The sequence below is a fragment of the Kogia breviceps genome, chromosome 19, assembly GCF_026419965.1.
Source record: "Kogia breviceps isolate mKogBre1 chromosome 19, mKogBre1 haplotype 1, whole genome shotgun sequence".
Classification (NCBI taxonomy): domain Eukaryota; kingdom Metazoa; phylum Chordata; class Mammalia; order Artiodactyla; family Physeteridae; genus Kogia; species Kogia breviceps.
The window spans coordinates 53,161,710-53,186,516 of record NC_081328.1 but is presented as its reverse complement, the minus strand read 5'-3'; the positions used below and the strand labels follow the sequence as shown (position 1 = coordinate 53,186,516).

The window sequence follows — 24,807 nt, the reverse complement described above, 5'->3', positions numbered from 1 at the left end:
TGTTGAGCTTCCCTGGAGAGCCAAGGCTTGTGTCAGGCACCTGGGATACAGCTCGTACCTTTGCGGAGTTCACGGCCTAGGTATCAAACGGATAAAGAAACAATTACTATTCAAACTGATTCATAGGATGGGGGGGAGGGGCGGAGCACAGGGCAAACTGTAAACCCAGGGAAAAAAATCTGTTTCAATGTGTATAACTCAGGGAAGGCTCCCTGGAGGAGGTGATGCTGGAATAGAATCATAAAAGCTGGATCAGATTCCGTTTCCAGTCAGGGCTCTGCTGGGTCATTTGGAACCAGCCCAACCGGGCAGAAACTCTTAGCCACATTCACACCAGTAGGTGCAATCTCCCGGGAATATTGCCAGGGTCTCCAGGGACCCCTGCCCCCAAGTCAGTAGCTGGTCTGTCCTATCTCCCAGCTTGGCGGAAAAGTTTCTCTAGAACCTGGAAGCTGCAGCAGCAGGGAATGTTCTGATGAGAGCCTTCCTCATGAAGGCAGGGGGGTGGCCGGAAGGATGAACCCCACAAGTGGGCTACTCAGAACCAGTGGCCTTTGGGGGTGGTGGGGGAGATGAGGACCCACAGATAAGCCACCAAGCTTGGGCTCTCCAGGCCCCTGGAGAGTGAGATGCCGATTTGGCTTGGCAAGCTGCCCAGGTGATGAGACACAGCACAAACTCAGTGGCAGCCGTGTTATTCCAGACGCCAGGCTTCTCTCCACGGTCACGTTAAGCTCAGCTGTGTCTGTGCACAGGGACGGGGGCCACCTCCCAGCTGGCCGCCGGGAACGTGTGACCAGCTGAATTTCTACCCCATCCTGGGACCACCTGCAGGCCGGGAGCGTGTTGGCCAGACCTGGCTCCTTCCGAGGGAGGGGCAGGCGCAGGCTGGTCTCTGGGCTCCCGCAGGGTCCCACGGAATGAGGTCCTGACAGCAGAGGGTCTGGGAGAAGCACGGCAGGCAGGGGGTGCCAACCACAGAATTACTTGAGGGGAGGAGGAAGGACATTACGGAGCAATTTCCTCCTTGCTTGTTGTATGTGCCAGGGGCGGTACTAGCGGAACGGAGGCTCAGAGAGGCTGAGTAACCTGCTTGCGGTCAAACAGCCCAAGCGACTGCGCTGAGGTCGGAGCCTGGCTTCTCTGATTCTCCACCACCCTGCTCTCCTCCCCCATGATCTGGCCTGAACAAAAGCCCCCTTTCCACCCCACCCGACTGCCGTTGGATAGGAAAGCTCTTCAAACTGTCCGGAGGTCAGGCCAGAGGGGCAGGACGGGAAGTGGGGCGTCCGAGAGCAGGGGCTCAGCGATGCAGTCACCTGGGCTCAGCTGGGGAAGCTTGTGCGGAGCTGTGGGGGGGACCAGGCTGGGGGAGCCCGGGCCAGGACAGAAGCAGCGCCCGCTGGGCGGGCTCCCCTAGCACGTCCATCCTGTGTTCGCCGGGCGCCCCTCCCCACTGTCAGCTCGGACCCCCCCCTTCCCACGACCCAGAGGGGACCTCCCAGGGGACCTGTGTGCATCCACCTGGAGCCTCTATAGCCCCCGGCTCCACCACCCACCTCCTGCCCGCTCCGTGGAGACAACCCCTCCGCCACCCTCGGAGGCGGGTGGGAACGCCGGTGCCTGGCTCGGGAGGCTCCTGGAAGCCCTGGTCACGGATCACTGCACTGCATCGGATTAAAGGGGCTCTGAGCGAGCGCCGCCTGCATGGCCGGGCCTGCCGGGCTGCTCTGGAGCCCAGCCAGCCGCCCTTCCCTGCTCGGCCCAACCGCTGGGGCGCCAGGCGGCCCCGAGGAGCTGTGGACGGAGGACAGGAGTTCAGCTGGCCTCAGCTTCTCCTTCCGGCTGCCACAAAGGGCAGGGCCCCTCGGGGACCGGAGGGGGCCTTTCCTGAGGGGAGGAAGGCTCGGCGTGCCCAGAGTCCCTGGTTGGGCACCCTGGCCTGCTCTGCGGACAGCGTCCCGCCCGGGTCTTGTTTAGAGTGAATCACTTGGGAGAGACCTGAAACCGTATCCTGCAGGAAATGAAAGAGCCGGGAAGAAACCAGGTCAAGCTTCATGGATTCAGGCCGCCGGGAAGGCAGGCAAAGAGCGCGAGGCTTATGGAGTATCTCCTCCACGCCGGGCGCACTCGGGGCGTGTGAAACCCCGCCCTTCCGGCGAGGTCGGGCTTTACTCCTTTCGCAGGTGGGCCAAGACAATACGTGATTGGCCGGTGGTTACCTGAGCGGCAGGTGGCACAGCTAGGATGCAAATCCAGGTGTGCCCGACTCCAAAGCTGAACTCTGTCCTTCATACCCAAGACCGTCAATAAACTGATCTGATGGTGGCCTCCAGACACCCTCGCCTAAGCCCCAACCCAGGAGCACAGAAGCGCACAGCATGGAAATTCTCAGAGGCTACCTCCCTCTAAGAGGCAGTACAGTGTAGAGTCAAGAGCATGTAGCCCGAGTTCAAACGCCGGTTCTGCACGTACAAGCTGTGTGACTTCAGGCAAATGTCTTAACTTCTCTGTGGCTTAACTCCTTCACATGCAAAATAGAACTATGGATGGTCCACCCTCGGAGCTTCACAGTGAGGAGGAAAGGAGGGATTCTGGGTAAAATGTTTAGGCCGGTGCTTGAATGTTGTAAGTGTTCAATAAATTGTAGCTATTATGGTTATTACTGTTACTATCAATGTCAACTCAAATGTCAAAGACCCAGCTCCTGTCACCAGACCTTCCTTCACCAAATCCCCTTGTCTAAACCCCAACCAGGGAGCCGGCTTTTCAGCAGGTCGCTGATCAGGGCGGTCCCGCAGAGAGAGCTGCGTCAAGCAGGCGGCGAGGGCTGGGTGATTGAAAATAAACACTCATCGGCAGACCACACACTTCCCCTCTTGCCCCTCCCACCGGGAACAGAGCCCGAGGGAAGCCGGCTGATTCCTCACCCCAGTTGCGTCAAGGCAAACATGTTTTTCTTCTTCAAGGGAGAGGAGGCCACATGTAAACCAAAGGCAGGCATCCCCAGACTCTACCACCCTGGATGTCACCTAGTCACTTAGACGGCCCCGCCTGATACAAACGTGGGGAGGAGCCGGGAGCTGGGAAATTTGGGGATCCTCAGCTGTTAGGAGGCCAGGGGTGGCCACATGAGCCCACAGAGGGGTCCCACGCGCAAAGATGCACAAACACTCCTTAACTCAAGGGCCCTGGCCTCTGTGGGAGCCACCACCCTACTCAACCTTCCCCCCAGGACACAAGACACAGAGCCACAGGGCTTGGGGGACTCTAAAAGGAACACAGAATCAGACACAGTTTCCCACATAAGGTCCCTGGAGACCGGACCCTCCTTCACCCGCCACCAGGACCACGCCCAGACCCTCTCAGGGTGCTGAAGGTCCATTTTCTTTTGGAAGACAAAAGCATCTCCCCCTTCCTCCTTCCTCATGGGCCTCTGCCGTAATGTGTTTCTGCAGGTTACCCGTTCTAGTATTTAACCCACTGTCACGCCAAGGAAGCCTCCGTCTGGGTACCCCAAGGGCCCCGGGTTGCAGCCACACTAAAATAGGATCACACCTTTTAAAAGATATTTCCACCTCGCAGCCTGAAATCAAACTTCACCTTTCTCCCATCCTCTACAACCACCATGCTGGCCCTCTACACACACACACCTACACACACACACACACACACACACACACACACACCCCTACACACACACACACACACGTTTTGCTACCAGACTTCCCTAAGCCAGTTTAATTGAAAAGGCATGATTTAGGCTAATTGACAGCAGATGGGTTCGGCTGCAAAACGCAGAGAAGCATTTGCTGAACATGATTTACAGCAACGAGGCAAAACTTTCTCCTTTTTACATCTTTCTTCGAGCTCCACGGCCAAAACAGCTCAGCAGAAATGAGAGGAGAAAAAAAAGTAATTAAGTGTTTAATTTTTTAACAATTTTTAACTCCCTTTTTAATTGCTTTACATAAACCTGTCCTAGAATTTTACAGCCTTCAAATCTCTGTCTAAGTCTGGTCCTTGTTTCTGGTTTTAATTACAGGGAGGCTTGTCTGGCACATTAAATTAGAAGAAGAAGAAAAAAAAAGAAACACACACATGCACAATTTCAGAAATATTTTTCTGTTGGACTCCCAGCTGAACATCTAATATTTCAGCGTGCGGATGGGAAAGCTTGGCCCGGGGAGGGCTTTGGTGGAAGGAAAGTAGACCAAGGGCTCCTGCAGCATTATTGCATCACCTCCTAAACTGTCTCTTGCTGTTATTCGGATTGAGAGACCAGTCACAGGACAGCGTCTGATAGCCCACAGTGACCCCGGACACCTCAGTTTCGCTCGGAAGGCTTCCCAGAAAAGCTGTGCGCGTGCAGATGTCTTAGGCTTTGGGCAGACCCGAGGTTCTTAATCTGCAAGCCAGGCCATCAGGTCTTCTGCCCGCTTCTCGGCAGTCCGCTTTAAGCAGGACAGTAACCAGTGAGGAACACAGAGTGCACAAAACGAAGGAGATGGGCCCCCGCGGTGCAGGGGGGATGGGAGCAGGTGCAGGCTGCGGGGCGAGACCAGGAGGCCGCCCCTTTGCAGAGGGAGCTGGAGCCGGCTCTGGACCCGCAATGACCAGTGGAGCTTCCTGTGGTTTCCAATATGGCAGCCCCTAGCCTCCACGTGGTGGTGTAAATGTAAATGAAGGAGCGTTTAATAAAATCCAAGCTTCCATTCCTCAGTTGCACTGGCCGCATTTCAACTGCTCCGCGGCCTCCTGCGGGTATGGTACAGTGTACACGTGGGACATTTCCACGTCCGAAGAAGGTTCTGTTGCCCAGGGCTGCTCTGGACTCTCGCTGTTGAAAGTGTCGGCGGTGTGGGCGTCCCCGGGGAGGTGGCTGGAAACGCAAGATCTTGGGCTTCACCAAGACTCGGAAACTGCCTCCTAACAAGACCCCAGGGGATTCGAACACACGTTCGGGGTCACACCCCTGACGCGGTGTGGCTGACTGGGCCTGGAACGGAGGAACTGGTCCGTGGACTCCCTTCAAGGTGTGACCAGAGCGCGCAGATGCGGGGTAAGGGGAGGCGTGCCATCAGATGTCCTCAGGACAGGGCCCCGCGGGGCTGGCTGAGGCTCCCCGGCTTGTGTTTATTGGCTCCGAGGCCCCAGACCCCCAATGGCAGTCCCTGCCCAAGCCCGCCCTGGGTCCCTCCAGAACTCACGCTGGGAGGGCAGCTCTGGGGATGGGGGCCAGGCCAGCGCGGGCTCCCCACACATGGTCATTACCTCCCGAAAACCCGGGAGTTATTACAATTAAAACACGTTGCAGGGGGGGAGAGGGGGCCGGGGGGAGGTCCCGTTAGGAAGGAACACTGGGATTAAAAGAAATTAGGGCAGTTGCCATGGCGACGCAGCCAGGCCGGGCCTACACTGTGATTATTTCAGTGGGAACGAGATGCGGGCAGATGGGGCTGGGGGCGGTGCTGGGGAACCGTACCCAGCTGCACGGCTCAGATCTGTGCTTTCCCCTTCAGACCGGGACACAGCAGCCCGGGAAGCTCTCCCGAGGCTGATTCCTGATGGCGTTCCCGTTCTCTGGAACGACTGCTTATCCCGTGCACCACGGTGCCCCAGGAAGTCTACATCCCAGGCCTCAGTCTGGTTTCTTTTGAAACCAGGAAACTCCCAAGAGGCCCCCTGCTCTCACGACCTCGTGGGTGGAATGACCCGGCCTGGTTTCCTATCAGCTCAACTCCGGCGATTAGGAGACCCGCAGAAACCCAGGCACCCATTTCTCTCACGTGAAACGGGAAGCACAGGTGTGTGGTAGGAGAGGTTGGGGAAACAAGGGGCGAGGATGCCTTGGAAGGGGTCCCATGCTAATGCGGGAGATGGAGATCCGTGCCGGGGCCACCTGCGGGTACCAGCAGAGGACTGGGGTCCTTGCAGAAGGGGAAGCCTAGTTTGGTACAGCTACAGTAATTAGCTCTCCTAGGGAGGCCCAGCAGCCCTGAGCAGGACGGAGAAGTTGTTTGGACACCTTGGGGGGAGCAGAGAGGCTGTGATGTGGTGATGGGGTGAGAGAGAGAGAGGGACCCAGTCTGCTTCTACAGGCCGCGTGGCCAGCAAATCCTCCGCTTCTCGGGTCTCATTTCCTCTGATGCCACCTCAGTGGACCCAGGCCACAGGGGAAGGGCTAAAAGCACTAGCCCAGGTAGAGGGGTTTCACGCGTAGGGAGGTTGGCTTCCGTCCTGAAGGTTAACCTGGCCCCAGGCAAGTCCTTGGTCTTCCTCAGGCACCCAGGCTGGAGACCTTTGAGCTGCCAAAGCCGCGGACAGGAGACCCCACCTCAGGACACTCTCCTCTCCTGGCCCCTCCCTCCCTGTTGAAGGCTGATTAGTTCCAACCCCAGAAACCACTGTCCCTCATCCTGACCTTCCGCAGAGCTCTCCCTGTTTGTATTTGCACCATCCAAGGTGCTCCTACATAGAACGCATGGCGTCGATGGTAGAGCCAAGTGCAAGACTTGCCTCAGTCCCAGACTCAGGGTGTGAACTTGGGCAGCTCTGTCAACATCTCCAGCTCACTTTCCTTCCCTGCAAAAACACCATCTCATTCAGGCCGTCATCATGAGGATTTGAGACGGTGGACTTCACATGGCTCTGTCGCAAGCAGCCTTCCCAATTTGCCCCAGTGCCGGGGGCTCTGGGGATGCAGAACTTTCAGTTTTAAAATCAGGACAGTCCCCGGCAAACTGGGACACATCGGTCACCCTCCCAGGCACAGGGTGTACGTCTTGGAGGTCCAGCTACTATCGTATGCAGGGCCTTTGCTCCCTTGTAAAATTCTTTATACGTTGTAGGTATGTACACAAAAGTATGCATATATATATATACACACACACACACACATACATACATGTGTACATATATGCATGTGCATTTTCCAAAGAGATACACTGGGAGGTAATTATTCATATGTCAAAAAGAATATTTACCTGGCAAAATGATAAAATGTAGCATTCTTCTCTCTGCAAGGTTGGGACCAGGAATGGGACTCTGTAGATGGAAAATTCAGAGAAACTAAGCTGATGGGTTAAAAAGAGACGAGCAGTCCATTTCCTTACTGAGACCCTTTCATTTCTGGGTGAACCCCGCAGCATTTCTAGAAGATTCTTTTGCACCCAGCATTGCTGCCCTTTTTTTTGGGGGGTGGGGGTGGGGCCGAGCACACAGCCGCCACTGCTAGCCGTTTGTCTGGGGAAGTGCCGTCAGGAGCGGCGGTTTTCAAAAGGCTCCAGGGTGTGCTCGGCCCGGATGGGAGTTCTGAGCTGGCGTTAGCTTTTCATCACACGAGCACCCTGTTTATTTTTCTGCCCTCACCTCAGTTCAGAGAGTTCAGAGACTGCCAGGTTTCAGCAGCTCTGAAAGAAACTCCAGGTGGAGAGCTCACACACACATCGAAAGCACCAATATCATGTCATCTTGCCCAAGACTTTTTTTTTTTTTTTTTTTTAACCACTTAGCTCTCGGAACAATGCGTAAGAGGGGATAGGAGAGAAAGGGCGGGAATGACAGAGGGGTCCCCAACCCCTCCCGGCCCACGTCCATCTTGAAAAGCCAGAGGCACAGCTGACTGGTGCAGGCAGCTTGGCCCTGTAAGGGGCTTTCAGAAGGGATGGAGGGCCGCAGGGCAGGCTGAGTTGCAGTCCTAGCTGCTGGGCCATCATCCCCGGCTCCACCACAACGAACCCCCAGCCTGGCGCTCCTGCAGCAAAGGGCAGCTGGGCAAAGCGGGTGGCAGCGAGGACCCCGTGTCTCTCCACCTCCCCTGCCCTCCACCTGATGCTCTCAGGTGCAGCCAGAGCCCTGTGGCTACAATCTGTTTCCTGAGCTTCGCTCACTCCCAGTTCAAACCAGAAAGAGAAAGGGCCCCGCTGGAAACACATCCCTTCTCCTTCAAGGTGAGGTGACAGCGGGGCCAGCACAGCCGGGTGGTGGTGGGGGGGGGGGATATTAGAAGGTGCTGAAAAGGGAGAACTCTCTTTTCTGCTCGTTGGAGGGATCAAAGTCCTTATTTAATGAAAAGAAGGCAGCTCACCTCTGTGCTCCCCAGAGCCTCAGCTTCCCGGAGGCCAAAGCAGCCCCTAGATTCCAGCCCCAGAGCTCCTGGCCTCAGGCTTGTATCCAAGGGAGCAGCAAATGGTCCACCTGCCCTGTAACACCGGGCAGTTGTGCCAGGGACTTTGCAGTGATGTCTGGTCTTATTAGCCCTGACTGTCATTTGGTGAGAGGCGCCTCCCGCATCTCCGAGACGAAGGCTCAGTCTTGTTTGAGAAAACTGAGCTAAAGGATTCCTGAGCCCCTCCCCCTACACCCCATCTCCATCCTACCTACCTCTTCCATTGAGTTGATCAAGCTACTTTGAACTCTCTCTCTCTCTCATCTTTGACCTCTTACAGGAGAAGACGGGCCTTTTTTGTGCCCCTTTGTATCCCATGCACACGGTAAGCACGACATAACGTTCGTCTACCTAAACAGATTCTTTACAGCTTTCCTACTATGTCTGTCCAGGGGGGACAAAATTTCTATGGTACCCAGGCCAACACCCCAGGAATCCAGGCAGGGTATCCTGGCCTCTCCTTGCCCCTCACCTCACCTTTTCCACCAGTTTTCCCGAAGGAGGCCCTCCTCACACCAGTTAACAACGAAACAATGCCAACAGGCCTCAGAGGAAGAAGAGTAGTAAAGAGAGAAAACAAACAAACAACAACCGGGAGAAAAGAAAGAATGCAATGTGCAAGAGTCCACATAGACTAGGAGCTAGCATAGCCCAACTCCCCCCCCCCCACCGCACCCCAGGAACCAAACAGGAAATCTAGAATCATTACCAAATGCACTTCCCCTTCATGCCTTGCCCGGGGCCCCCGGGGTCAACGATGCTCAGGCCCAGCTAACCCGGCTGGAAGCCGCAGGAGGGTGGGGCTTTGATGGATTGATTGGCATTTCCTCCCTCTCTCTTCCCTCCTGACCTCTTGAGAGGCTTTCTGGGTGGATGGCTGGTGGGAAGGGACGGAAGCCTCTTGCTGCCTCCGAGGAGCCACAGGGCTCCAGGCTTTTCCACCCAAGCCTCCCACGCTGCTGCCCCGGAAGGTGGCAGGCGGCTGGTCTCCCTTTGCCCCACTCTGCAGGGAGCCCGGTGACAGCCCTGGCTTTGGGAGCAAGACCTCTTGCTCTTAAAACGGATCAAAACTTTTGGCATGAAAATAAAATCTGTTCCAAGGAAGCAAGCTGTAACCCTTTTGGAGTAAAACGCAGGCCACGAGATCAAAGTAAAAAGTCGGCAGAAACCAGAGCTACAGGGACCGCGAGTTCAAGTTCATGCTCCGTGGGTTATTCCTGCCGCTCGGAGCACAGCCAAGGGTTGCTCCTCAGCTCTGTGCTATAGCTGTCTCACCAATGCATCGAGGGTCACCCAACCCTTCTCTGTCGGGGGCCAGAGATAAATATTTTCGGCTTTGCAGGCCCCAGGGTCTCTGCTGCAAATGCTCAACTCTGCCATTATAGCACGAAAACAGATGCAGACAATCCACAGATGAAGAGGCGGGGCTGTGTTCCAATAAAACTTTATTTATAAAAACAGGCAGCTGGCGCCAGACTTGACCTGCCCATGGGCTATAGTTTTCTAATTTCTTGGCAAAGATAGTGCGGACAACAGAGTAATACGATAGTTAAAGAGTGTGGCCTTGGAAGTCCGGCGGACCTAGTTCATACCTCCGCCCAAGCCTTACTTATTAGCCGTGTTACCTTGGGCCAGTCACTGAACTCAGTCAAGCCCAACCTCCCTATCTTTAAGAGAGGATACTAATGCCTGCCTCATGGGGTGCTGTGACGATGAAACAGACTAACAAAAATCGCCTGACACTCAATCAAGGCTGGCTGTCAGTCATTCTCGTCATGAGGGAAAGGGGGTGGGCGGCTTTGAGTCTTTCGTGGTTGGAAAAGCCTCTGCACGCATGCGTGATGAGGGTCCGCGGCGTCTTTCCGTAAAGAAGTTTCATTTCCTGAAATTCAATATTCCATCGATTCCCTTCGTGACATGAAATCAGCGCTTGCACGTTAGAATCATCTGAGGGGTTTTCAATCTCATTGCCCATGCTGCAGCCCAGGGCAATTAACCAGAACCTCTGGGGGTGAGACCTCCCCCCCGCCCCAACTCCCAGCCATCCATTTTATTTTAAAGCTACCCAGACGATTGCACTGTGAACCCCGAGCTGAGACCCACCGGACTACTCAGATGCAGAGTACACAGAAGAGTACTACCCCCTTCCTTCTTGCTCAAGGTATGGTCCAGGCACGGGTGGCATCAAGCGTCACCTGGGAGCCTGTGAGAGATGCAGACTCAGGCCCCACTCCAGACCTGCTGGATCAGACCCTGCATTTGACAGAATCTCCAGGGGTTTCCTGTGCCTATCCAAGTTTGAGGAAAACCAATCTATTCCACATGGGCCCCAACAGACTCGGCTCATGATCAGAATCCCTTGCAAAGCTCAGAACATTCCTAGACCTCATCACCAACTCACTGAATCTGAATTACCATGGGTGGCCCAGGGCTTGGTACTTCCCCCCAATATTTTATTTGAAAACGTTCAAACACATGCAAATGTTACACCTGCATACCCACCGAGACTCTGTGACGTCAAGGTGCCGCTATGTTTCATCACATAGCTGTGCATTTGTGCATATCCACCGACCCATCTTACTTTTTAAACATGTCAAGGTAAAATGCAGACAGCAGGACCCTTCAGCCCTAAATATTTCAGCATGTAATGTACATGACATCGCTAATTTTTAACAAGGTTTCCTTGATGAGGCTATTCATCTAAGGACAGTCTTTTTCTCTGTCCAGAAAGAACAGTACTTAAGACTTGGTAAAAAAGCATTCCTCTCCCTCCTAATTTTAAAAAATAATACTTCAGCCTCTCTCGGTGCTATCACTTTCAGTATTACGAGATGATTTCTGGTGTTTGACCTACTTCCACATTGCTCCATGAATCCCATCTCCTTTTTCCCTTGTTAGGACGTTAGAAGACAGTCACTCCCTATTATCTCTACCGGATCTCTTGTATTTAACTCTGTTAGTCACTGGATGCTCCAACCCCTCCCCTGGTGCTTTCCCTCCAAAAAGCATCTCCTGGCAAAACACTGGATCTTTTCAGCGATGCATCTGTGGAAACTACTAGCCTTCCTCTGCACTTTCCAATTCTGTAGCTGAGAAGCCGTGGAAGAGGCTTAAGGACAACACGCTCTAGTGCTGCTACTTGCAGGTTTTGGAAAACCATGGACCAGAGAGCAGTGATCTCAACTATACCTCTGGTTTTCCCTCCATCTTGGGTTTACTTGGACCGTTACCTGCCGAATACAAAACTCCAAACTCTGTCATTCAGGGCTGATGTGAACCCCAAAACTTATCAGAGATATGTTTCTGCTAGTTTAACCGGGAAAGGAGGCTGGCCCCAGGACACAAGGCAGGACCATTCATTCTAGTGAACAGCTCAAGCGGTCTTAGGAAAGAGGCTCTGCCATTTCAATAGTGCACTAGCCCTTAAGAATCTTTCAGAATCTTAGAGGTGGGGCTGCGGTTAGAACCAGTCCCGCGTGCACCCTTCAGATCCTCCCCGAGGCACTCAGACAGTCACCAAAGCCCTCAGGATAAATTCACCAGAGCGACTGCCCTCATTGCCCAGTGATTTCCAAATACCCTTTTCAACAATCTACCAAAAGGCTGTCCCAGAGTCGGAACACCGACCCAACCACACCAAGCCGCACCGTCTTACATAACAAGATAAAAGGGCCAAGAATGAGGCAATAGCCACTCAGCATTTTCACCTACAAACCTAAAAAGGCCTGGGTTCTCGGACCCCCACCCCGGGCCTGCTCCAGGTCCAGACCACCCACTCTCTGTTTGCAACTGTTCCTCCACCCTTGAAACCTGACACCCTCCTCTGTAGGAACCACCCATGTTTAAACAAATAAATATCCCACAGTAACCAGTTCCCCTGTGGGATTCAAAGAAATGTCCCAGGAAGGAGCAAGGGGGGAGGGGAGCGTACCCTGGGCCTTCTGTGCAGCTCGCGGGCCTCAGAGCATCCTCGGGCAGGGGTTTCGCTGCAACCATTGGGCCCCTCGGGGCTTATGTCCCAGGCTAGCAATGAGACCCACCCCCCAAACTGGGGAGGGACTTCATGGGCTGAGGGGCTCTGTACATGCCTCCTGGGGAGGTGGTGGCTGCTGGAACTCGGGGAGGGGTGGCAGGGATGGTGGGGAGCGGGTGCTTAAAAGAGGAAGACCCCCCCACCCAAAGCTGTGCAGAGATTCCCTCTGAGCTCCGGGGTAACTCGGCCATAAACCCTGAATTCCTACTGCCATTTGGGAGGGTGGAAGGGTGGGTGGCCGAGAGGAGAAGGAATCAGATGACTCAGAAACACTTAAATATAACCCAGAGACTCGCCTGCAGTGAGGAGGGGATGGGTGGAGAGAAGCAGGAGAGACCCACAAGTCAGAAATCTCCTTGCCTCTGACTCAGTGGAGAAAACCAGCGGGCGTCCTGGGTTTCACGGAGCGTGGACGGCTGGGAATAAAGGCTCCGCTCTGTCACGGGTCGGCTGGTCCACAGGGTCACTAATGAAAAGGATTTTCAAGCGTATCTGAGAAATCAGAGGGAAGACGACAGTTGCCCCATTGCCGCTTTAAGAGAAACTCCCGGAGTGGCAGCAGCCTCCCCCCCAACCCCCAGTGCAGGGAGGAGAGGCTGACCCTCCCTCCTCAGAAGCTGGCCCAGTGGGTTTATGGAGGGAGGAAAATGTGAACGAGACTGTGCTAGAAAGCTGGCCGCACACCAGCTTCCGGCTTACACACGAGTGCGTAAGGAAGAGGGGGGGGATGAGGGTGACCACGTTTCAAAAATAAACACAAACCCCAAAATAAACACCGTTAATGGAAGTGACTAATCGAGGGTATGCTGAACTTGGTGGTTCTTGATAAGATACAGGGGGAAATGCACTTGGAAAAAATAACAGGTTTTTTTTCCCCCTTTGATAAATAAAGCAATGGGGAGAGGGCAGGGGGGTGATGAGGGTTCGTGCCTGTTTCACCCTGGCAGCAGAGGTTGGGAAAAAAAGCACAGTTCCTCAATCCTGACACTATAGACATTGGGGGCTGGATGATCCTTTGTAGTGGGGGCCCGTCCTGTGCATTGTAGGATGTTAAGCAGCATCCCGGGTCTCTACCACTAGACGCTCATAGTATCCTCCCCTCTAGCTGTGACAACCGAAAATATCCCCAGGCACTGCAAGTGGCCCCGGGGGTGCTGGGTAGGGGGACAAAACCACCCTTGGTTGAGAACCAGTGGTTTCAAATCAGGAGCGTAGCTGAGTTTGAAAGTCACCTACGGGCTCCTGGAAGGGCGCTCAGAAGGACCAGGCAGCTGGCCAGCAGGAAAGGGATGTAGCGTCTCATGCATTTGAACATGCGCTGGTCATTAATGCTGTGCGCCAACAGGAAGCCACCCACTGGCCTCCAGACCCACACGCCCAGAATCCTGTGGGTTAGCGGGGAGGCCCTAAGATTTAGCCTGTTAGCAAGTGGGTACACAGCTCTACTGCTTCCAAAGTTCTCGAAAAACTGTCGCCATTGGTCTCAAGGTTGCCTCAGCCGGGAAGGTGAGTGACTCTGGCCCATCTCACAGAAGAGTTCTGCAGAGAAAGGACACCAGGGAGGCCAACTGGAGCCCGATGGGCGGAGCCAGCTGTGTCACCCAGCTCCAAAGGGAGCTGCAGGGGGGCCCACGGGAGTCACTTCTCAGACACCAAGCTTCTCTCGCAAGGCAAAGACTGATGCGAGGGCAAAAGGGATGGGAGAGGGTTTTTAAAGACACAGAAATCCCTTGGCCACGCACAACTTTCTCTCTGCCTACCAAGTTTCCTGGATTTAGCACAGCTGTCCCTTTGGTAGGGGAGGGGAGGATTATCCAAGTCCTGTAAGCAAAGTGTCAAACACCTCCTGTGCCAGCTTTGCCTGCAAGCACCTCCGCAGGGACCACCGTTAGTCCAGGCTGCCCCTGTTGCCAGAAGAGAATCATATCCGAGGTCATTCTGCACCCACGCAGCCTGGCCTGCTGTGTCACGAGTCCACGGGCGGCGCGGGCATTTGCTGCAAAAGGGCTTTCTGTTGGACGGACTCGGGAATTTTAAAATGTCGGTTGCCTACGTCACTTTGCAAGAGGGAAAACAGTTCCGGGTGCTGCTACCTGGCCTCCGTAAGCCCTGCCCAGAGATGGGCTGCTGGGCTGGAGGGGAAAAGCGATGGACGGGGACGAGATGAAGAGAGGTGAGAAGGTTATTGGCTGGTGCATGTGCTGTGAGTCTTCGCCTCTGCCTCTCCCTCCCTCCACCCCCAATTCTGGAAGCTGCCTCCCCGCCTGGCCGGGTGCTCTCCTCCTCAGCAATCTGCTTTCCACCACAAAAAAAAAAGTGTTGTAAATAGAGCGGAACTGAGAATGGGTTGCAGCCCGGATGAAGTCTTCCCCACCCTGGAGAGCCCAGCGGGCCCGGTGGAGGGCTGGCCCACCCCCAGTGCCTCTTGCTCAAAGCATTCTTGACCCTGGAGCGCCCAAGCCTGACGGCAGGCACAAAGCTACCATGTATGGATTTTGCTTCTACAGCACTTTGCCTGGACTGGATCCTTCCTCCCTCCTAGGCTTTCCAGATACCTTCTCTGGCCTCCTCTCCCTGCAGGTACTACCCTCTAGGCATCCAGGGAGCCCTATTCCAGGTGGGCACCGGAGGCCCGATGCATCAATGCTCACCATCAACTTGCCGAGTGAGGTTGGGTGGCTGAACTGACCCACCTGAACCTCAGCATTGCCCAAACCGAGGTCCACGAACAAGGACCGCAGTCTCTCGTCGCATCAGGTTGTTGAATCCTAATTTTTATGAGGTTAGAAGCTCCCATTGCTCTCAAGGGGGCCTGGGCACCAGGCTGGGGGTGGACCTTTAGACGTATCTCCTCCTGTGTTCTGGAAAAGTCTACCCAAGGCTCATCCCTACCAGGCACAGAGCCAGCAGCACGTTTTGGGATCGAGGCTCGGCACATGGTTCTGTGCATTTCACTCATTAACACAGACGAACAGGATTATCCCCATGCCAACCAGGTTTTATTAATGAGGGTCTCACACCCCCTGGAATGAGAACCCTTCAGCCCTCGGAAGGCAGGGCCGTGAGAAAGCCCACATCCTCCAAAGAGGAAAGGGTCTCCAACATCCTCCAAGGGGCGAAGGGTCTCGCCTTCACCCTTCGCCACGTCACCAACCCGTGACCCAGGCAAAGCCCAGGACAAGTGACCCTGTGACAGCTCTGGGAGGTCTCGGGGAGAAGGTTTGGGAGTGGCATCTGGGAAGGCCACGTGCAGGCTGGGGCTCACGGGGAAGCTGTGGGGGGTGGGGGGTGGCAGAGCACAGCCTCCACCACCACCCCCTTCCTGGTGCCGCCCCGAGTCCAGCCTTAAGGACTCCAAAGCCAGAGGCAGCCCGTGTCTTGTCCGTGAGTCAGCACCCCTCCGCTTCTCGGGGCCTCCCTGAATTCAGCACCGCCAAGAACACCAATTCATCCAACCAGGCAAAGGCAAGGAATTTAGACAGCGAAGTGGACTTACGCAGAAAGTTAAGTACTACCCACACTGACCACTGTGCACTTAGGGTGTGTCCTCCCTCCCTCCATCCCAGCACAGAAGGAAAACAGGGCAGAGGGGAATGAGAAGGGGGCGGGGGGTTTAAATATGCAAATAGGTGCCCTGCATAACAATGCATTTCTAAACAAGTAAACAAGAATGATCACTGTTCCAAGTTGTTTGGTTCTTTCCCCCCCCACCCCGCCCCCCCGCCGGGCCAGTTACATCTACTTCAGAGCTAGGAAAGAATAAGTTAATCCTCTCTATCTCCTTTCTTACAAGTCTGGTTCAGAGCCCTGGAAAAAAAAAATTAAAATGCTGAAACAAGGTATTTTTTCCCCTCTGGATGAACTGCTTTACAATAAGCTACCTGCTGGGGTCAGGAAACCTGAGATCAATGGCTTTCTGCTCCCATGAAAACTCACAGGGGGGATTCATGCTGAAGAGCTTTTTCTCAAAGAGACGGTCACCCACACATAAACCTTTGTATCTGTTCCAGCTTTCATTTGAAACCATTTCTCTCCTCTGCTTCACCTCCTTCCCTCCTTCCTTCTCCCCGGAGAAGAGCTTCCATCCAGGGCAAGGTGCCCGCCATGTCCTCGCCTCGTCTGGAAGTGAAGGGGTGAGGCAAGAGAGGAGAGGACGCAGGCTTGGGGGCTCGCTCCCACGCTACCCCGAGAGGGGGCATCGTTTCTTTACGCTTAGGTGTGTAAGGCTCAGAGGGGGAGAAACGGTCAAAATCAAAATAAATCGCCAGCGGAAACAGGCAGCCCCTCCCTGGGAATGGTAATTGCCCAGAATGAACCTTAATCCAAACACACGGGGAAAATGGTTCCTGTTGAAGGACCGGCCTAGGAGCACTCCTTACTGGAAAGGAAATTTGTTTACCACATTTTATTTGTTCCTTCGTTTTTTAATGCTGTTCTGGCCCCATGTCCTGTAAACAGACCAGCTTTTCCATTCTCCGGCGGTGCCAGGAGAGCCGAAGACAGAACAGACGAGCTGGTGCCAGAACCCTGGACGACCGAGGTCTCACAGCTACAAGAACCCACACCCAGCCGGGGGTGCTGAGAGAGGAGCTTGTTGGTCTGCAGTGGAGAAGAAGGGTGTGATTTGAAATCTAGGTGTGGAAATGGGGAGAAGGCTGCCTGGCTTGTGACATCAGCTCCTTTCCCTGCCCGGGTAGAGGAGGCAACAGAAAGGGCTTCAAGAACCCAATGTGTACATCTGACTTGAGTATTCTCTAGGGCTTCCTTAGTCAGTCGAGGCAACTGGCAAGTCCTGGAGAGAACCTGGACTTGGGGAGAAAGAACCTGACTGGTATTAGAGTCAGATGAAGCTGACGTGGTGCTGAGGGTCCCCAAGAAGGAGAATCACTGTTCTGAGGGCCAGTATCCAGGCATCATCATCTATACTCTTGGCTGGCAACCCAGCTCTAGCCCCCAAACCAAAGCAAACAACCAAAAGGGCTCCCCACAGCCGGAGAGATTCAGTGATGCCTTGTTCACGCTGGGGAAACGTAGATGTAGTGGCGGAGTTGGCATTTCAAGTCCCCTACTACCCAGGCGCAGGAATCACGTGAGCCCAGAGTCATGGCAGATGAGTCCATACAGTGTTCCACGCTCAGAGCGTAGCGCTAAGAGCCCACATTTATCGAGCGCCGCGTCCCCGGCACCGTTCTAAGTGCCACACCTGCAGTAGCTCATCTAAACCTTGCCACCACCTCACCAAGCAGTTTAAAGATGAGGTTAAGCTACTCCCTGGAGGTGTCACTGCTAGAGGTCTGGGGGTGTCCTAAGACGTGAACCTGAGTCTCTGAATATCTGAATGAAAAAGAGCAGCCTGTTTCCACCACAGCCAACTCAGATCCCCCTGGAAAATGAAAGAGAAAGAGGCATGAGGTAAGACAACAGAGATTTGGGGGCTATTTTGTTACAGCAGCCTACAGTGACTAATACAGTTTGCACAGAGAAACTGTAACACTGCCCTTAGGGCAGGGGCCTTACGGGGTGTGCTCTAGGGCAAGTCACTGAACCTCCCTCACCTGACTTTCCTCACCTATAACAACGAGGTCTTAACACCATCTCACAAAGTTGCTGTGATTCCCATCAGAAGCTTTGGCAGGAGCTTTTAAACCGAAAAGCACTGTTAAGACGTTGGGCTGTATTCTTTCCTGAGCTGCCTGATTTTTCTTGGCCAAGTGTCTTACCATCTCTTGAATGTCTGAAATTGGTCTCGGTGACCAGAGCCCACAGATGACACCCACTTTGTCCAAATTCTAATTTTACTCATTTGTACAAAGAAGAGGGGGTGGTCTTTGAGTTCTTCTCTTCCCCCAAAGGGTGAAACCTCTGCCTACCTTTCTGTTCTCCTCCCCACAGAAGGGCTGGTTAATCAGATAGCAAATGGGAACAGACTCTTCTCTCCCTGGGTCTGCTCGCTCTCAAATGGTGCCCCTGACACCTTTGCCTTCTGTCCCCCAGTGGTTATAGCCCTGGAACCCGGGAGGCCCAACCCCGTTAGCAGGGGATCTGCTCATCATAATCCAACTTCTCTGTTTGCGACTTGCTGGAAACGCCTCATGACAGGGTGAAGAGCAGGCAGCATTATCCACCCAGATTCTCCAGTAATTCTAAGCATGAGTTTATTTGGCCAATGCGACTGATGATTTTATGTGTGCCATTCTTGTCTGACCAGACCGTAAGATCCCGAAGGCAAAAGACATCTCATATGTGTTGTGTTTTTCTTCTGTATTTCTCCCTATTAGACAGTGTGAAATTCTTTAGAAACTCTGACCTAAACTGTTGATTTAAAATTTCTCTTTCCTACCTTAAAAATCACCCTAACTCTCAGATAACTGGCAAAAACCAGACATATTCTATTTCAAGAAGAGATTCTGCAGGGAAAGCAACCTATCAGGGAACAAGCACATTTTCTCTGCTGTTCAGAAAACACTTTATTGATTAATAATAGGCAGACAAAAAACAGGCAACCTTAAAGGCATACACAGTAACAGATCACTAATAGGGAAAGTCAACTCAACATCTTCCTTGTATGTCTACCAGGTAAAAGCCACTATGATACAACTTAAGAGCTCTGAACTTCAGGTGTCCAATGACCTTGGCATGAACCCCAGCTCTCATATGTAAGACTTGAGCAAAGCCGTGGATCCCTGTACATCTCTAATTTCTGAGGATGAAGTGTCAATCACAGTGCCTGCCATGTGATCCTGAACATTCTTGGGCATTTTAGGGATACATTTCAAAGTGTACGGAGTGACCCTGTTCCTGCTTTTATGAGAGAGAGACAGACAGACAGACAGACAGAGGAATGTTGGGAGAAACAAGTTCAAAACAAGTTCGGTATAAGCATAGTAAATGACATACGAAAGGTGTTCTGGTGAGGAAGGAGGCAATCAGCGTTTTGGGGTACCTAGCCAGTGCCAGATGCCTTAAGAGAATATGTGACAGAGGGAGAGGTCACAACTGGTTGAGAGGGAAGAAGAAACCCAGGAAGGCGTCCTAGAGCAGAGGGAGCATTTGAAATGAGCCTTGAAGGATTAACAGGATTCCAGTGGCCTGGTGACCCAACATAGATCTTTTTTTTTTTTTTTTTTTGTGGTACGCGGGCCTCTCACTGTTGTGGCCTCTCCCGCTGCGGAGCACAGGCTCCGGACGCGCAGGCTCAGCGGCCACGGCTCACGGGCCCAGCCGCTCCGCGGCACGTGGGATCCTCCCGGACCGGGGCACGAACCCGCGTCCCCCGCATCGGCAGGCGGACCCTCAACCACTGCGCCGCCAGGGAAGCCCCCAACATAGATCTTTCAAAGCACAGACTCATCCAGGAAGAATTGCCAGGGGATTAAAACTCATGCTGAGTTCAATCAAAAATCACCACTGGAGTGTGAAAGGAACTTTCTTAATTAAGCAATTCCAGAACATTCCCAACTCCTGACTGCATGAGCAGTGGTGGGGAACTGCCCGTCATATCCGGGTGGGCTGGTAAGATGCCTTCTCCACGGACAGTGACCAGGGTGGCCTGGAAAAGGGCATAGGGGTCCGACATGGAGCAACGTACCTTGGTGTGCTGTACCCCGCGGTGGGCGGGTATTAGCGAACACCACCCCGGAGATCCGAGCACCCTGGAACTGCAGCGCTTTAGAACAGAATGAAGATGTTTGCGGCAAAGGGTAAAGAATGTGCCGTCTAGTTCGGTTTCACTGCAGCTCATAGGTGGAAACTGGATAGACCGGGTGGCTGTCTAGCCCCTGGAGGTCTGGATATCTCACACCATGTGTTCCTGACCAGGCTTCTTGGCCTTCCTCAATCGATAGAGATTGATCAGAGGCCAGACAAGAAATTCAGGCCAGGCTTTATTGGGGCCCCTGCTGCAGCAGTGGGGAGCCAAAACACGTAACAGGTCTCCTTGATCGCTCCCTGAGGGGGGGGGGTGAACTGGTTCCTTATATGGGGTGAGGGTAGGGGCGTGTCCAGGGGTCGGGCCCGAGTGGTGGCCTAGGTGGCCTGCCCACCCCTTGCGTGGCGCAGTGCCCTGCTTTTGATCCTGACACCCTGGTTTCGCCGGTCAGAAACAGGCAGCTGGGTTTTGGGTCTCTTTGTATCGTGTCGTCCAGAACTTGCCCGGATTGCAGGCGCACGCGGTTATTTTTAGTCCCGTGTAGTTGCTTTGCATTCTGTGGCTCGAGGGGTCGTCTGTCCAGGCGCGAGCCCTGCAGCAGAGGGTCCCGGGTCCCAGCCTGTCTCCCATGGGCGGTGAGAAGCCTGGTCAGTCCGTCTTTCGGCACATCGGGCTGAAATCATCTGTCACTGTGAAACCACTTAGGAACGGGAGGTCTGTACCTTTTTCTCCAACGGCTCTGCTGATGCTCATTTTAAGTTTAATGAGGGGCAAGAGCTTCACCCAACAGCCTGGGACCTAACTTTTGGAGAGCTCAAGCACGGAGGAGACGCCCAAGGACCACCTGGTGGGTTTGCAGCCCTGAGCCGCCGCAACCGCGGTCGTGGGTAACCCCCAGGGCAGCCGGGGTCCTGAACATGGGCAGCTTCACGCCCAGGACAACAAGTCTTCTACAGCCTGCTCTCCCCACCTCTCCAAAACCCAGGCCTGAGCTACCCTTGCCCTAGAAGGTGGGAGTGTGGGGGGGGGGCAGGCGAAGGAGGAAGGAAAGGAGAAAGAGACGGAAAACAATTTTTTTTAAAAGGAACCCTCGCACAGGACCTGACAACCTGGAGTGTACACGGTGATCAGCGCTGGACGTCGTACAAAAGCCGCAAGGGAGGTCCCAGGACAGGTCAGCTTAAGACTGAACACTTGCCTTTCACTAAGCAAACCAATAAATCCCCTGCAGTTTTAGCCACGCAGAGCTCCCAGCTTTTATTTATTGGTCCAAATGGCAGGTGGGGTTTTTCCCCTCCCAGTCACCCCAGGTAAACAGCAGTCCCCCTTCCGCTCTCCTGTCATCTGTCTGTGTGTCTATTTGCCTTCTCCCTCGACAGACTCTTGCTGCGTATAGCTGAAGACAAGGGCAAGCGGCGTTGAAGTAGTCTCTGGTCATGGACTTCCCAGGACGGCCCCGTTTGGGGGCTGTGCAGCCGAAGGCAAAGGCAGAGAGAGCCCCTTGTCAGACATCAGCTGCGTCGGGCAAGGCTTAGAACTTGACGCGTGGGAGGGACCTTGGAGGATCATCAAGGCCACCCACTCCACCCTCCCCTCTCCCATTTTATTGATGAGAAAACTGAGAGCCGGAGAAAAGGCTTGAGTGATTTACACATGATCTTGGAGCAAGCTGAAGTTAAGGCAGGACTAGAGCCAGAGAGAAAAAAGAAAAAAAAAAAAAAAGCAAATGTTACTTACTGTAGAGCACAGGGAACTCTGCCCAGTATTCTGTAATAACCTAAATGGGAAAAGAATTTGAAAAAGAATAGATACATGTATATGTATAAGTGAATCACGGTGAATAGATACATGTATATGTACAACCGAATTAACTAACACGACATCGTTAATCAACTATGCTCCAACATACAATACAATTTTCTTTCAAAATAGCAAGTCTCTTAAGTCATGAATTCTATCCAATATGGCGGCATTGTGGATGGCAGAGGTAGAAGAGGCTTTGGGGAATGTGTGGCCTGACTCCCTCATTGTCCATGGAAGGACTTAGGAAGGGGGACTTTCTGAGACAAAAGCTTAGGTCTCCTTGTCTTCTGACTCTGTGCTTTTTATCAGCATAAGACACCTGGACCCAGAAACAAGATGCGTTGTGGCTCAATAGCCGATGAAGAAATTGACATTTATGGACACTTGGGAGCCCATGAACCGCTCTTTAAAATTCCGCTTCCCCACCAGGCTGAATATCATCCAACCTTCTCTCCCAGTTCTCTCCCACTCTGCCCAAAAGGCTGACCTCCCCCAGGCCTGGACCATCCCTCATCTGATGTGGGAAACAGGATTCCTGCATTAGTCAGAGGTAGATCTAGATAAGAGTGATGCTTTAGACCACTTCAAGCTCTGGGAATCTGGGATTCGACGTGGATGAGAAGATAAGAAAAGAGAGAAAAAGAGGAAATTGTTGCTTTTGGCACAGCAGTGGGACTTCCTCTGGAACCAATGACCGTGTGTGGGAGATAAATGAGGGAAATATCTGAAATGAGTCCATCTTTTAAAAAAAGAAAAATGACACCCCGGGAGCTGGCGAGCATTCCTTCAACGGCAGTGAAGGCAAAAGGAGAGTCAGAACAGGGGCAAAGACCCAGGTGCACAAGGTCGGGTCTTAACCTCTACACGTGTGTAATGAGAGGGTCCTTTCTAGGTGTCTGTGTGCTCGCCTCCACCCTGACAGGCGATGACCTCCTGGGGCCACACCACGCGAGAGGAGCATGATTAGCCGAGGGCCCGTGTCCCAGGGCTCCAGACTCTCGGGCTTGTCTTTCAGCAGAAAAGGCAGAGACTTGATCCCCTCGGCAAGAAGCAACAACTTCAGGATGGCATGCCAGCCCGAGAGCCTGGCTTTAGCGAACCTGAAGAGAACCTGTCATTTGCCTTCAGATTGTTCTCACTTGTCATGAACGCCCCTCGCGGGGCTGGCACGACCTTCTCCTCCTTCCCTGCTACCACCGCCAAGTTCCGCTGCCTTATCCCGGATAAAGCCAGTGTCTGGAAAGGTAAGGGTGAGCTGGGGGGGGGGGGTCCCATTCAGCACTATCTGAGTTGAACTCAAAGGCTATCTAGGAGACTTCAGACAGAAAGTACACACTTAGGCCCAATTTACATGCCCCTGATATTTTAAGGGACCCTAGAGTTCAAAGGGATTTCAGGAAGCCTTGTAGCCAATTCCTTCCCTCTCCAGACAACACCATCCCAAAGGTATTTAGCTCTTGGTCTCCGTCTAGCTAAGATGCAGAAGTTTCTCCTTGGCTCGTTATTCTACACGGTGTGTGCTTGTATGATATGCACGCACCTACGCACACGCTCACGCACACACCATAGTCTTTTTTCCATTGTTCCCAGTGGCTGTATTCGTTTTTGTTTCACCGTGAACTGTTTCGTTCTCAATGGAAAAGACTCACTTCACCTTTATAAGTAGGATCGTACGGGAAAGGAATCCCTGGTACCTTGAACGCCTGCCATGCCCACCTGTCCACAGAGCGCTTCTGAAGGCTGCGGTCTCAGCTGCTTCCTCAGAGCCAGGTTTTGATTCAGTATCATGCAGTCCTGCCACCTTGGAAACAACTGAGGTGGTCAAGATCGGTGGGTGCGCCTGGTCCACTGAGGCTGCCCAGTGGCCAGTGAGGTGGCCACAGACGCCAGGGCTCTGAGTGGCATCCGGCCAAGCCAATCAAGAGCAGCAGCCAGTTACAGCAGATGCAGCAGAGGCAGAGGCGAGGTCATCGAGTCTCCAGTGGGGTGACCAGCTGTCCCAGTTTGCTTAGGACTGTGCCCCAGGTTTAGTGCCAAAAGTCCTGCATCCCAGGAAATCCCTCAGTCCCGGGCAAACTGGGACAGACAGTCACCATCAGCTCATCACCGCGGCAGAGTCTCCTAGAATCGGGAGCAGCGCGTGCTGGTGCTATGACGGAAGGTCCAGATGTGCACACGGTGGTTCCGTTTTACTATCCCTGGAAACCACTGACTGAGACGGGGGGTCTTGAATGACCTGGGCTTCTTGGGAAGGCCTGGGTGGGCAGCTGCTGAGGAGACTGTCTCCTTTCTACCAATGCGTCGTTTCCATGGCAACCTGAAACAAAGCAGCATCTGCAGAGGTGATAATCAATGGGTCTCTTTTCCTTAAAACACGAAGGAAGCTAACGTGACGAGCGTATATGCAGGCCAAGGGAGGAAGGTGAAAGCCCGCAAACAAGCTTCCCATTTCAATAGCACGAAACATCCCTCAGAGGTTCCTCTCACTTGTTTGGTGGTGAATCTGAGACACCAAGATGGACCCCATTGCTCCCCTGACAAGACACTGACATCACCAAAGGGTCATACATACGCGGCATCTACAACCCAGGGAACACGTGTACGTCTGGCTTGAATTCTTTCTACAAAGGCAAGTCATCCCTTTGCTTCGGAAAGAGAAAGTACACACATCTGTGGCTCTGCATTTTGGACAAGGCTGAACCACGATCAATCTCCAGGGAAAGTTTTCAGCCACATATATGGTGGCTACAGAGTGAAAGGAACAAACAGGACTTGTGTCTCGTGGGGCCCCATCTATGGTCGGGTGTAGGTGTCACCAGCACACACCGGAGGGAGAGGGCCCTCCAGAAACCCCATCGAGCCTGGTCGCCGGATACTCTGTACTGAAGCATCATGTTCAGACATGGAACTGCCAGCTGCCCAGCTGGGAGGGAGAGAGGCTTCACGGTGGACCTTGCATCCATGGAAACAGAAGGTGTATTCATTTTCTGCTCCTCCAGACGCACACCTGCACGCGATCCAAACCAAGAAAGTTGAACATGGGGGACGCTATCCTTCGGGATCCAGCCCCCTGCTGAAGCCCCCTCCAACATCCTAGCATATTAGAGCCTGAAGGATTTCCGCACGGATGTGCAACACTGCGGAGCCTGCGGG

General features: G+C 53.6%; 1 long non-coding RNA gene across 1 annotated transcript in view; it reads right to left on the bottom strand.

Annotated features, from left to right (window-relative positions):
- LOC131747113 (uncharacterized) overlaps positions 1-24,807 on the bottom strand; it is a 179,300-nt gene that overhangs the window by 5,043 nt on the left and 149,450 nt on the right. The window contains exon 3 of the long non-coding RNA XR_010838040.1: positions 6,987-7,047. This is a non-coding gene — a long non-coding RNA (uncharacterized lncRNA). The remainder of the gene's footprint in view (positions 1-6,986; positions 7,048-24,807) is intronic.